The sequence below is a fragment of the Mixophyes fleayi genome, chromosome 1 (genome assembly GCF_038048845.1).
Source record: "Mixophyes fleayi isolate aMixFle1 chromosome 1, aMixFle1.hap1, whole genome shotgun sequence".
NCBI lineage: Eukaryota > Metazoa > Chordata > Amphibia > Anura > Limnodynastidae > Mixophyes > Mixophyes fleayi.
Window position 1 is genome coordinate 461578735 of NC_134402.1, and position 12607 is coordinate 461591341.

The 12607-nt window shown below is 39.5% G+C and overlaps 2 protein-coding genes across 3 annotated transcripts in view; one reads left to right on the forward strand and one right to left on the reverse strand.

Annotated features, from left to right (window-relative positions):
• The window catches only part of LOC142110369 (uncharacterized), a 38169-nt gene extending 28785 nt beyond the window's left edge, over window positions 1–9384 (reverse strand). The window contains exon 1 of the mRNA XM_075193763.1: window positions 9334–9384. The gene's annotated coding sequence lies outside the window, so the exon portion shown is untranslated. The remainder of the gene's footprint in view (window positions 1–9333) is intronic.
• Window positions 9385–9417: 33 nt separating this feature from the next.
• Window positions 9418–12607, forward strand: part of TAF1C (TATA-box binding protein associated factor, RNA polymerase I subunit C) — a 50287-nt gene continuing 47097 nt past the window's right edge. For both annotated transcript variants that reach the window (XR_012679325.1, XM_075187380.1), the window contains exon 1: window positions 9418–9487. The gene's annotated coding sequence lies outside the window, so the exon portion shown is untranslated. The remainder of the gene's footprint in view (window positions 9488–12607) is intronic.

Below are 12607 nucleotides of genomic sequence, written 5' to 3' on the forward strand. Positions count from 1 at the left end.
TAGAGGAATATATATAGATATATAGAGAGGTGAGAGGAATATATATAGATATACAGAGAGGTGAGAGGAATATATATAGATATACAGAGAGGTGAGGGGAATATATATAGATTACAGAGAGGTGAGAGGAATATATATAGATATACAGAGGGTGAGGGGAATATATATAGATATACAGAGAGAGGTGAGAGGAATATATATAGATATACAGAGAGGTGAGAGGAATATATATAGATATACAGAGAGGTGAGAGCAATATATATAGATATACAGAGAGGTGAGAGGAATATATATAGATATACAGAGAGGTGAGAGGGAATATATATAGATATACAGAGAGGTGAGAGGAATATATATATAGATATAGAGAAGAGGTGAGAGGAATATATATAGATATACAGAGAGGTGAGGGAATATATATAGATATACAGAGAGGTGAGAGGAATATATATAGATATACAGAGAGGTGAGGGGAATATATATAGATATACAGAGAGGTGAGGGGAATATATATAGATATACAGAGAGGTGAGGGAATATATGAATATATATAGATATACAGAGGGTGAGAGGAATATATATAGATATATAGAGAGGTGAGAGATATATAGATATACAGAGAGGTGAGGGGAATATATATAGATATACAGAGGGTGAGAGGAATATATATAGATATATAGAGAGGTGAGAGGAATATATATAGATATACAGAGGGTGAGAGGAATATATATAGATATACAGAGAGGTGAGAGAATATATATAGATATATAGAGAGGTGAGAGGAATATATATAGATATACAGAGAGGTGAGAGGAATATATATAGATATATAGAGAGGAGAGGAATATATATAGATATACAGAGAGGGTGAAGGGGGAATATATATAGATATACAGAGAGGTGAGAGGAATATATATAGATATACAGAGGGTGAGGGGAATATATATAGATATACAGAGGTGAGAGGAATATATATAGATATACAGAGAGGAGAGAGGAATATATATAGATATACAGAGGGTGAGAGGAATATATATAGATATATAGAGAGGTGAGAGGAATATATATAGATATATAGAGAGGTGAGAGGAATATATATAGATATATAGAGAGGTGAGAGGAATATATATAGATATACAGAGAGGGGAGAGGAATATATATAGATATACAGAGGTGAGAGGAATATATATAGATATACAGGGAGGTGAGGGGAATATATATAGATATACAGAGAGGAGAGAGGAATATATATAGATATACAGAGGGTGAGAGGAATATATATAGATATATAGAGAGGTGAGAGGAATATATATAGATATACAGAGGTGAGAGGAATATATATAGATATACAGAGGTGAGAGGAATATATATAGATATACAGAGAGGTGAGAGGAATATATATAGATATACAGAGAGGTGAGAGGAATATATATAGATATACAGAGAGGTGAGAGGAATATATATAGATATACAGAGAGGTGAGAGGAATATATATAGATATACAGAGGGTGAGAGGAATATATATAGATATATAGAGAGGTGAGAGGAATATATATAGATATACAGAGGTGAGAGGAATATATATAGTTATACAGAGGTGAGAGGAATATATATAGATATACAGAGGTGAGAGGAATATATATAGATATACAGAGGGTGAGGGGAATATATATAGATATACAGAGAGGTGAGAGGAATATATATAGATATACAGAGGTGAGAGGAATATATATAGATATACAGAGAGGTGAGGGAATATATATAGATATACAGAGAGGAGAGAGGAATATATATAGATATACAGAGAGGTGAGAGGAATATATATAGATATACAGAGGTGAGAGGAATATATATAGATATACAGAGGGTGAGAGGAATATATATAGATATACAGAGAGGGTGAGAGGAATATATATAGATATACAGAGGGTGAGAGGAATATATATAGATATACAGAGAGGTGAGGGGAATATATATAGATATACAGAGAGGTGAGAGGAATATATATAGATATACAGAGAGGTGAGGGGAATATATATAGATATACAGAGAGGTGAGAGGAATATATATAGATATACAGAGGTGAGAGGAATATATATAGATATACAGAGAGGTGAGGGGAATATATATAGATATACAGAGAGGAGAGAGGAATATATATAGATATACAGAGAGGTGAGAGGAATATATATAGATATACAGAGGTGAGAGGAATATATATAGATATACAGAGGGTGAGAGGAATATATATAGATATACAGAGAGGGTGAGAGGAATATATATAGATATACAGAGGTGAGAGGAATATATATAGATATACAGAGGTGAGAGGAATATATATAGATATACAGAGGTGAGAGGAATATATATAGATCTACAGAGAGGTGAGAGGAATATATATAGATATACAGAGGGTGAGAGGAATATATATAGATATATAGAGAGGTGAGAGGAATATATATAGATATACAGAGGTGAGAGGAATATATATAGATATACAGAGGTGAGAGGAATATATATAGATATACAGAGGTGAGAGGAATATATATAGATATACAGAGGTGAGGGGAATATATATAGATATACAGAGGTGAGGGGAATATATATAGATATACAGAGGGTGAGAGGAATATATATAGATATACAGAGAGGTGAGGGGAATATATATAGATATACAGAGAGGTGAGAGGAATATATATAGATCTACAGAGAGGTGAGAGGAATATATATAGATATACAGAGAGGTGAGGGAATATATATAGATATACAGAGGGTGAGGGGAATATATATAGATATACAGAGAGGTGAGGGGAATATATATAGATATACAGAGAGGTGAGAGGAATATATATAGATATACAGAGAGGGTGAGAGGAATATATATAGATATACAGAGAGGTGAGAGGAATATATATAGATATACAGAGGGTGAGAGGAATATATATAGATATATAGAGAGGTGAGAGGAATATATATAGATATACAGAGGTGAGAGGAATATATATAGTTATACAGAGGTGAGAGGAATATATATAGATATACAGAGGTGAGAGGAATATATATAGATATACAGAGGGTGAGGGGAATATATATAGATATACAGAGGGTGAGAGGAATATATATAGATATACAGAGAGGGTGAGAGGAATATATATAGATATATAGAGAGGTGAGAGGAATATATATAGATATACAGAGAGGTGAGGGGAATATATATAGATATACAGAGAGGTGAGAGGAATATATATAGATCTACAGAGAGGTGAGAGGAATATATATAGATATACAGAGAGGTGAGGGGAATATATATAGATATACAGAGGGTGAGGGGAATATATATAGATATACAGAGAGGTGAGGGGAATATATATAGATATACAGAGGGTGAGGGGAATATATATAGATATACAGAGAGGTGAGAGGAATATATATAGATATACAGAGAGGTGAGAGGAATATATATAGATATACAGAGAGGGTGAGGGGAATATATATAGATATACAGAGGTGAGAGGAATATATATAGATATACAGAGAGGTGAGAGGAATATATATAGATATACATAGAGGTGAGAGGAATATATATAGATATACAGAGAGGGTGAGGGAATATATATAGATATACAGAGAGGTGAGAGGAATATATATAGATATACAGAGAGGTGAGAGGAATATATATAGATATACAGAGAGGTGAGAGGAATATATATAGATATACAGAGAGGTGAGAGGAATATATATAGATATACAGAGAGGTGAGAGGAATATATATAGATATACAGAGAGGTGAGAGGAATATATATAGATATACAGAGAGGTGAGAGGAATATATATAGATATACAGAGGGTGAGAGGAATATATATAGATATATAGAGAGGTGAGAGGAATATATATAGATATACAGAGGTGAGAGGAATATATATAGTTATACAGAGGGTGAGGGGAATATATATAGATATATAGAGAGGTGAGAGGAATATATATAGATATACAGAGGTGAGAGGAATATATATAGATATACAGAGAGGTGAGAGGAATATATATAGATATACAGAGGTGAGAGGAATATATATAGATATACAGAGGGTGAGGGGAATATATATAGATATACAGAGGGTGAGAGGAATATATATAGATATACAGAGAGGGTGAGAGGAATATATATAGATATATAGAGAGGTGAGAGGAATATATATAGATATACAGAGAGGTGAGGGGAATATATATAGATATACAGAGAGGTGAGAGGAATATATATAGATCTACAGAGAGGTGAGAGGAATATATATAGATATACAGAGAGGTGAGGGGAATATATATAGATATACAGAGGGTGAGGGGAATATATATAGATATACAGAGAGGTGAGGGGAATATATATAGATATACAGAGGGTGAGGGGAATATATATAGATATACAGAGGTGAGAGGAATATATATAGATATACAGAGAGGTGAGAGGAATATATATAGATATACAGAGAGGTGAGAGGAATATATATAGATATACAGAGAGGTGAGAGGAATATATATAGATATACAGAGAGGTGAGAGGAATATATATAGATATACAGAGGTGGGAGGAATATATATAGATATACAGAGAGGGTGAGAGGAATATATATAGATATACAGAGAGGGTGAGAGGAATATATATAGATATACAGAGAGGTGAGGGGAATATATATAGATATACAGAGAGGGGAGTGGAATATATATAGATATACAGAGAGGTGAGGGGAATATATATAGATATACAGAGGTGAGAGGAATATATATAGATATACAGAGGTGAGAGGAATATATATAGATATACAGAGAGGGTGAGAGGAATATATATAGATATACAGAGAGGTGAGGGGAATATATATAGATATACAGAGAGGGTGAGAGGAATATATATAGATATACAGAGAGGGGAGTGGAATATATATAGATATACAGAGAGGTGAGGGGAATATATATAGATATACAGAGGTGAGAGGAATATATATAGATATACAGAGGTGAGAGGAATATATATAGATATACAGAGGTGAGAGGAATATATATAGATATACAGAGGGTGAAGGGAATATATATAGATATACAGAGGGTGAGAGGAATATATATAGATATACAGAGAGGGTGAGAGGAATATATATAGATATACAGAGAGGGTGAGAGGAATATATATAGATATACAGAGAGGGTGAGAGGAATATATATAGATATACAGAGAGGTGAGAGGAATATATATAGATATACAGAGAGGTGAGAGGAATATATATAGATATACAGAGGGTGAGGGGAATATATATAGATATACAGAGAGGTGAGAGGAATATATATAGATATACAGAGGGTGAGGGGAATATATATAGATATACAGAGAGGTGAGAGGAATATATATAGATATACAGAGGGTGAGGGGAATATATATAGATATAGAGAGAGGTGAGAGGAATATATATATATATATACAGAGGTGAGAGGAATATATATAGATATACAGAGGTGAGAGGAATATATATAGATATACAGAGAGGGTGAGAGGAATATATATAGATATACAGAGAGGGTGAGAGGAATATATATAGATATACAGAGAGGGTGAGGGGAATATATATAGATATAGAGAGAGGTGAGAGGAATATATATAGATATACAGAGGTGAGAGGAATATATATAGATATACAGAGAGGGTGAGAGGAATATATATAGATATACAGAGAGGTGAGAGGAATCTATATAGATATACAGAGAGGGTGAGAGGAATATATATAGATATACAGAGAGGTGAGGGGAATATATATAGATATACAGAGGTGAGGGGAATATATATAGATATACAGAGAGGGTGAGAGGAATATATATAGATATACAGAGGTGGGAGGAATATATATAGATATACAGAGAGGTGAGGGGAATATATATAGATATACAGAGAGGTGAGAGGAATATATATAGATATACAGAGAGGGTGAGAGGAATATATATAGATATACAGAGAGGGTTATATATAGATATACAGAGAGGTGAGAGGAATCTATATAGATATACAGAGGTGAGAGGAATATATATAGATATACAGAGAGGAGAGAGGAATATATATAGATATACAGAGAGGGTGAGAGGAATATATATAGATATACAGAGAGGGTAAGAGGAATATATATAGATATACAGAGAGGTGAGAGGAATATATATAGATATACAGAGAGGTGAGAGGAATATATATAGATATACAGAGAGGTGAGGGGAATATATATAGATATACAGAGAGGTGAGGGGAATATATATAGATATACAGAGAGGTGAGGGGAATATATATAGATATACAGAGAGGTGAGAGGAATATATATATAGATATACAGAGAGGGTGAGGGGAATATATATAGATATACAGAGGGTGAGGGGAATATATATAGATATACAGAGGGTGAGGGGAATATATATAGATATACAGAGAGGTGAGAGGAATATATATATAGATATACAGAGGTGGGAGGAATATATATAGATATACAGAGGTGAGAGGAATATATATAGATATACAGAGGGTGAGGGGAATATATATAGATATACAGAGAGGTGAGAGGAATATATATAGATATAAAGAGAGGTGAGAGGAATATATATATAGATATACAGAGGTGAGAGGAATATATATAGATATACAGAGAGGGGAGAGGAATATATATAGATATACAGAGAGGGTGAGAGGAATATATATAGATATACAGAGAGGAGAGAGGAATATATATAGATATACAGAGAGGAGAGAGGAATATATATAGATATACAGAGGTGTGAGAGGAATATATATATAGATATACAGAGAGGTGAGGGGAATATATATAGATATACAGAGAGGTGAGGGGAATATATATAGATATACAGAGAGGAGAGAGGAATATATATAGATATACAGAGGTGAGAGGAATATATATAGATATACAGAGAGGTGAGAGGAATATATATATAGATATAGAGAGAGGTGAGAGGAATATATATAGATATACAGAGGTGAGAGGAATATATATAGATATACAGAGGTGAGAGGAATATATATAGCATACTTGCCAACTCTCCCGGAATGTCCGGGAGACTCCCGCATTTTGCGAGAGTCTCCCGGACTCCCGGGCGAGTGTGGCAATCTCCCGAATTCTGCCCACTTCACTAGGAAGTGCCCACTTCCTAGTGAAGTGGGCAGAATTAGATCCCAAACGCCGCGATTCCCGATGAATCGCGGCGTTTAGCCCCGCCCCCCGCTGTCAAATGACGCAATTTGCGTCATGACGTCACAGGGGGCGGGGCCGAAATGACGCGATTTTGGCCGCCCCGCCCCCTCACGCCCCCCTCCACTGGCTGGCTCCCGGAAGAGAGCTGAAGAAAGTAGGTAAGTATGATATATAGATATACAGAGAGGAGAGAGGAATATATATAGATATACAGAGGTGAGAGGAATATATATAGATATACAGAGAGGTGAGAGGAATATATATATAGATATAGAGAGAGGTGAGAGGAATATATATAGATATACAGAGGTGAGAGGAATATATATAGATATACAGAGAGGAGAGAGGAATATATATAGATATACAGAGGTGAGAGGAATATATATAGATATACAGAGGTGAGAGGAATATATATAGATATACAGAGGTGAGAGGAATATATATAGATATACAGAGAGGTGAGAGGAATATATATAGATATACAGAGGTGAGAGGAATATATATAGATATACAGAGAGGAGAGAGGAATATATATAGATATACATAGAGGTGAGAGGAATATATATAGATATACAGAGAGGAGAGAGGAATATATATATAGATATAGAGAGAGGTGAGAGGAATATATATAGATATACAGAGAGGTGAGAGGAATATATATATAGATATAGAGAGAGGTGAGAGGAATATATATAGATATACAGAGAGGTGAGAGGAATATATATAGATATACAGAGAGGTGAGAGGAATATATATAGATATACAGAGGTGAGGGGAATATATATAGATATACAGAGGTGAGAGGAATATATATAGATATACAGAGAGGAGAGAGGAATATATATAGATATACATAGAGGTGAGAGGAATATATATAGATATACAGAGAGGGTGAGGGGAATATATATAGATATACAGAGAGGAGAGAGGAATATATATAGATATACAGAGAGGAGAGAGGAATATATATAGATATACAGAGAGGTGAGAGGAATATATATAGATATACAGAGAGGAGAGAGGAATATATATAGATATACAGAGAGGTGAGGGGAATATATATAGATATACAGAGAGGTGAGAGGAATATATATAGATATACAGAGAGGAGAGAGGAATATATATAGATATACAGAGAGGAGAGAGGAATATATATAGATATACAGAGAGGAGAGAGGAATATATATAGATATACAGAGAGGTGAGAGGAATATATATAGATATACAGAGAGGAGAGAGGAATATATATAGATATACAGAGAGGTGAGGGGAATATATATAGATATACAGAGAGGTGAGAGGAATATATATAGATATACAGAGAGGTGAGAGGAATATATATAGATATACAGAGAGGAGAGAGGAATATATATAGATATACAGAGAGGAGAGAGGAATATATATAGATATACAGAGGTGAGAGGAATATATATAGATATACAGAGAGGAGAGAGGAATATATATAGATATACAGAGGTGAGAGGAATATATATAGATATACAGAGAGGAGAGAGGAATATATATAGATATACAGAGGTGAGAGGAATATATATAGATATACAGAGAGGTGAGAGGAATATATATAGATATACAGAGAGGTGAGAGGAATATATATAGATATACAGAGAGGTGAGAGGAATATATATAGATATACAGAGAGGTGAGGGGAATATATATAGATATACAGAGAGGGGAGGGGAATATATATAGATATACAGAGAGGGGAGTGGAATATATATAGATATACAGAGAGGTGAGGGGAATATTAATAGATATACAGAGAGGAGAGAGGAATATATATAGATATACAGAGAGGAGAGAGGAATATATATATAGATATACAGAGAGGAGAGAGGAATATATATAGATATACAGAGGGTGAGGGGAATATATATAGATATACAGAGAGGTGAGAGGAATATATATAGATATACAGAGGTGAGAGGAATATATATAGATATACAGAGAGGGGAGAGGAATATATATAGATATACAGAGAGTAATAATTACATATTATATGTACACTGCACAGATACAGGAGGCTGTGACGTAGAACTGTACAAGGATCACGTGGCACAGGTGCAGGACACGTGACTGACGCCATCTTACCGCTCTCACTGCACGCGGCTGCTCTCGGTGACTGCTGGTGGGAGAGGGAAGATGGCGGCCGGGGGAGGGTTTAGGAAGGAAATTTGATTGGCTGGTGGGCGGGGCGTGTTGTTCGGGAAACGGAGAGAGGAAAGTGACCACCTGGGAGCTGATCGTACGTAGTCCCCTCTCCTAGTGATCCCTACATGTCCCCATAGTCCCCCTGTCCTCAGTGTGTGATCCCTACATGTCCCCATAGTCCCCCTGTCCTCAGTGTGTGATCCCTACATGTCCCCATAGTCCCCCTGTCCTCAGTGTGTGATCCCTACATGTCCCCATAGTCCCCCTGTCCTCAGTGTGTGATCCCTACATGTCCCCATAGTCCCCCTGTCCTCAGTGTGTGATCCCTACATGTCCCCATAGTCCTCCTGTCCTCAGTGTGTGATCCCTACATGTCCCCGTAGTCCCCCTGTCCTCAGTGTGTGATCCCTACATGTCCCCGTAGTCCCCCTGTCCTCAGTGTGTGATCCCTACATGTCCCCGTAGTCCCCCTGGCCTCAGTGTGTGATCCCTACATGTCCCCATAGTCCTCCTGTCCTCAGTGTGTGATCCCTACATGTCCCCGTAGTCCCCCTGTCCTCAGTGTGTGATCCCTACATGTCCCCGTAGTCCCCCTGTCCTCAGTGTGTGATCCCTACATGTCCCCGTAGTCCTCCTGTCCTCAGTGTGTGATCCCTACATGTCCCCGTAGTCCCCCTGTCCTCAGTGTGTGATCCCTACATGTCCCCGTAGTCCCCCTGTCCTCAGTGTGTGATCCCTACATGTCCCCGTAGTCCCCCTGTCCTCAGTGTGTGATCCCTACATGTCCCCGTAGTCCCCCTGTCCTCAGTGTGTGATCCCTACATGTCCCCATAGTCCCCCTGTCCTCAGTGTGTGATCCCTACATGTCCCCGTAGTCCTCCTGTCCTCAGTGTGTGATCCCTACATGTCCCCATAGTCCCCCTGTCCTCAGTGTGTGATCCCTACATGTCCCCATAGTCCCCCTGTCCTCAGTGTGTGATCCCTACATGTCCCCATAGTCCCCCTGTCCTCAGTGTGTGATCCCTACATGTCCCCATAGTCCCCCTGTCCTCAGTGTGTGATCCCTACATGTTCCCCTGTCCTCAGTGTGTGATCCCTACATGTCCCCATAGTCCCCCTGTCCTCAGTGTGTGATCCCTACATGTCCCCGTAGTCCTCCTGTCCTCAGTGTGTGATCCCTACATGTCCCCGTAGTCCTCCTGTCCTCAGTGTGTGATCCCTACATGTCCCCATAGTCCTCCTGTCCTCAGTGTGTGATCCCTACATGTCCCCCTGTCCTCAATGTGTGATCCCTACATGTCCCCATAGTCCCCCTGTCCTCAGTGTGTGATCCCTACATGTCCCCGTAGTCCTCCTGTCCTCAGTGTGTAATCCCTACATGTCCCCCTGTCCTCAGTGTGTGATCCCTACATGTCCCCATAGTCCCTACTCCTAGTGATCCCTACATGTAACCATAGTCCCCTCTCCTAGTGATCCCTACATGTCCCCGTAGTCCCCCTGTCCTCAGTGTGTGATCCCTACATGTCCCCATAGTCCCCCTGTCCTCAGTGTGTGATCCCTACATGTCCCCATAGTCCCCCTGTCCTCAGTGTGTGATCCCTACATGTCCCCATAGTCCCCCTGTCCTCAGTGTGTGATCCCTACATGTCCCCATAGTCCCCCTGTCCTCAGTGTGTGATCCCTACATGTCCCCATAGTCCCCCTGTCCTCAGTGTGTGATCCCTACATGTCCCCATAGTCCCCCTGTCCTCAGTGTGATCCCTACATGTCCCCATAGTCCTCCTGTCCTCAGTGTGTGATCCCTACATGTTCCCCTGTCCTCAGTGTGTGATCCCTACATGTCCCCATAGTCCCCCTGTCCTCAGTGTGTGATCCCTACATGTCCCCGTAGTCCTCCTGTCCTCAGTGTGTGATCCCTACATGTCCCCATAGTCCTCCTGTCCTCAGTGTGTTAACCCTACATGTCCCCATAGTCATCCTGTCCTCAGTGTGTGATCCCTACATGTCCCCATAGTCCTCCTGTCCTCAGTGTGTTAACCCTACATGTCCCCGTAGTCCTCCTGTCCTCAGTGTGTGATCCCTACATGTCCCCATAGTCCTCCTGTCCTCAGTGTGTGATCCCTACATGTCCCCCTGTCCTCAGTGTGTGATCCCTACATGTCCCCATAGTCCCTACTCCTAGTGATCCCTACATGTAACCATAGTCCCCTCTCCTAGTGATCCCTACATGTCCCCGTAGTCCCCCTGTCCTCAGTGTGTGATCCCTACATGTCCCTATAGTCCCCCTGTCCTCAGTGTGTGATCCCTACATGTCCCTATAGTCCCCCTGTCCTCAGTGTGTGATCCCTACATGTCCCCATAGTCCCCCTGTCCTCAGTGTGTGATCCCTACATGTCCCCATAGTCCCCCTGTCCTCAGTGTGTGATCCCTACATGTCCCCATAGTCCTCCTGTCCTCAGTGTGTGATCCCTACATGTTCCCCTGTCCTCAGTGTGTGATCCCTACATGTCCCCATAGTCCCCCTGTCCTCAGTGTGTGATCCCTACATGTCCCCGTAGTCCTCCTGTCCTCAGTGTGTGATCCCTACATGTCCCCATAGTCCTCCTGTCCTCAGTGTGTTAACCCTACATGTCCCCATAGTCCTCCTGTCCTCAGTGTGTGATCCCTACATGTCCCCCTGTCCTCAGTGTGTGATCCCTACATGTCCCCATAGTCCCTACTCCTAGTGATCCCTACATGTAACCATAGTCCCCTCTCCTAGTGATCCCTACATGTCCCCGTAGTCCCCCTGTCCTCAGTGTGTGATCCCTACATGTCCCCATAGTCCTCCTGTCCTCAGTGTGTGATCCCTACATGTCCTCCTGTCCTCAGTGTGTGATCCCTACATGTCCCCATAGTCTTCCTGTCCTCAGTGTGTGATCCCTACATGTCCCCGTAGTCCTCCTGTCCTCAGTGTGTGATCCCTACATGTCCTCATAGTCCTCCTGTCCTCAGTGTGTTAACCCTACATGTCCCCATAGTCCTCCTGTCCTCAGTGTGTGATCCCTACATGTCCCCCTGTCCTCAGTGTGTGATCCCTACATGTCCCCATAGTCCCTTCTCCTAGTGATCCCTACATGTAACCATAGTCCCCTCTCCTAGTGATCCCTACATGTCCCCATAGTCCCCCTGTCCTCAGTGTGTGATCCCTACATGTCCCCATAGTCCCCTCTCC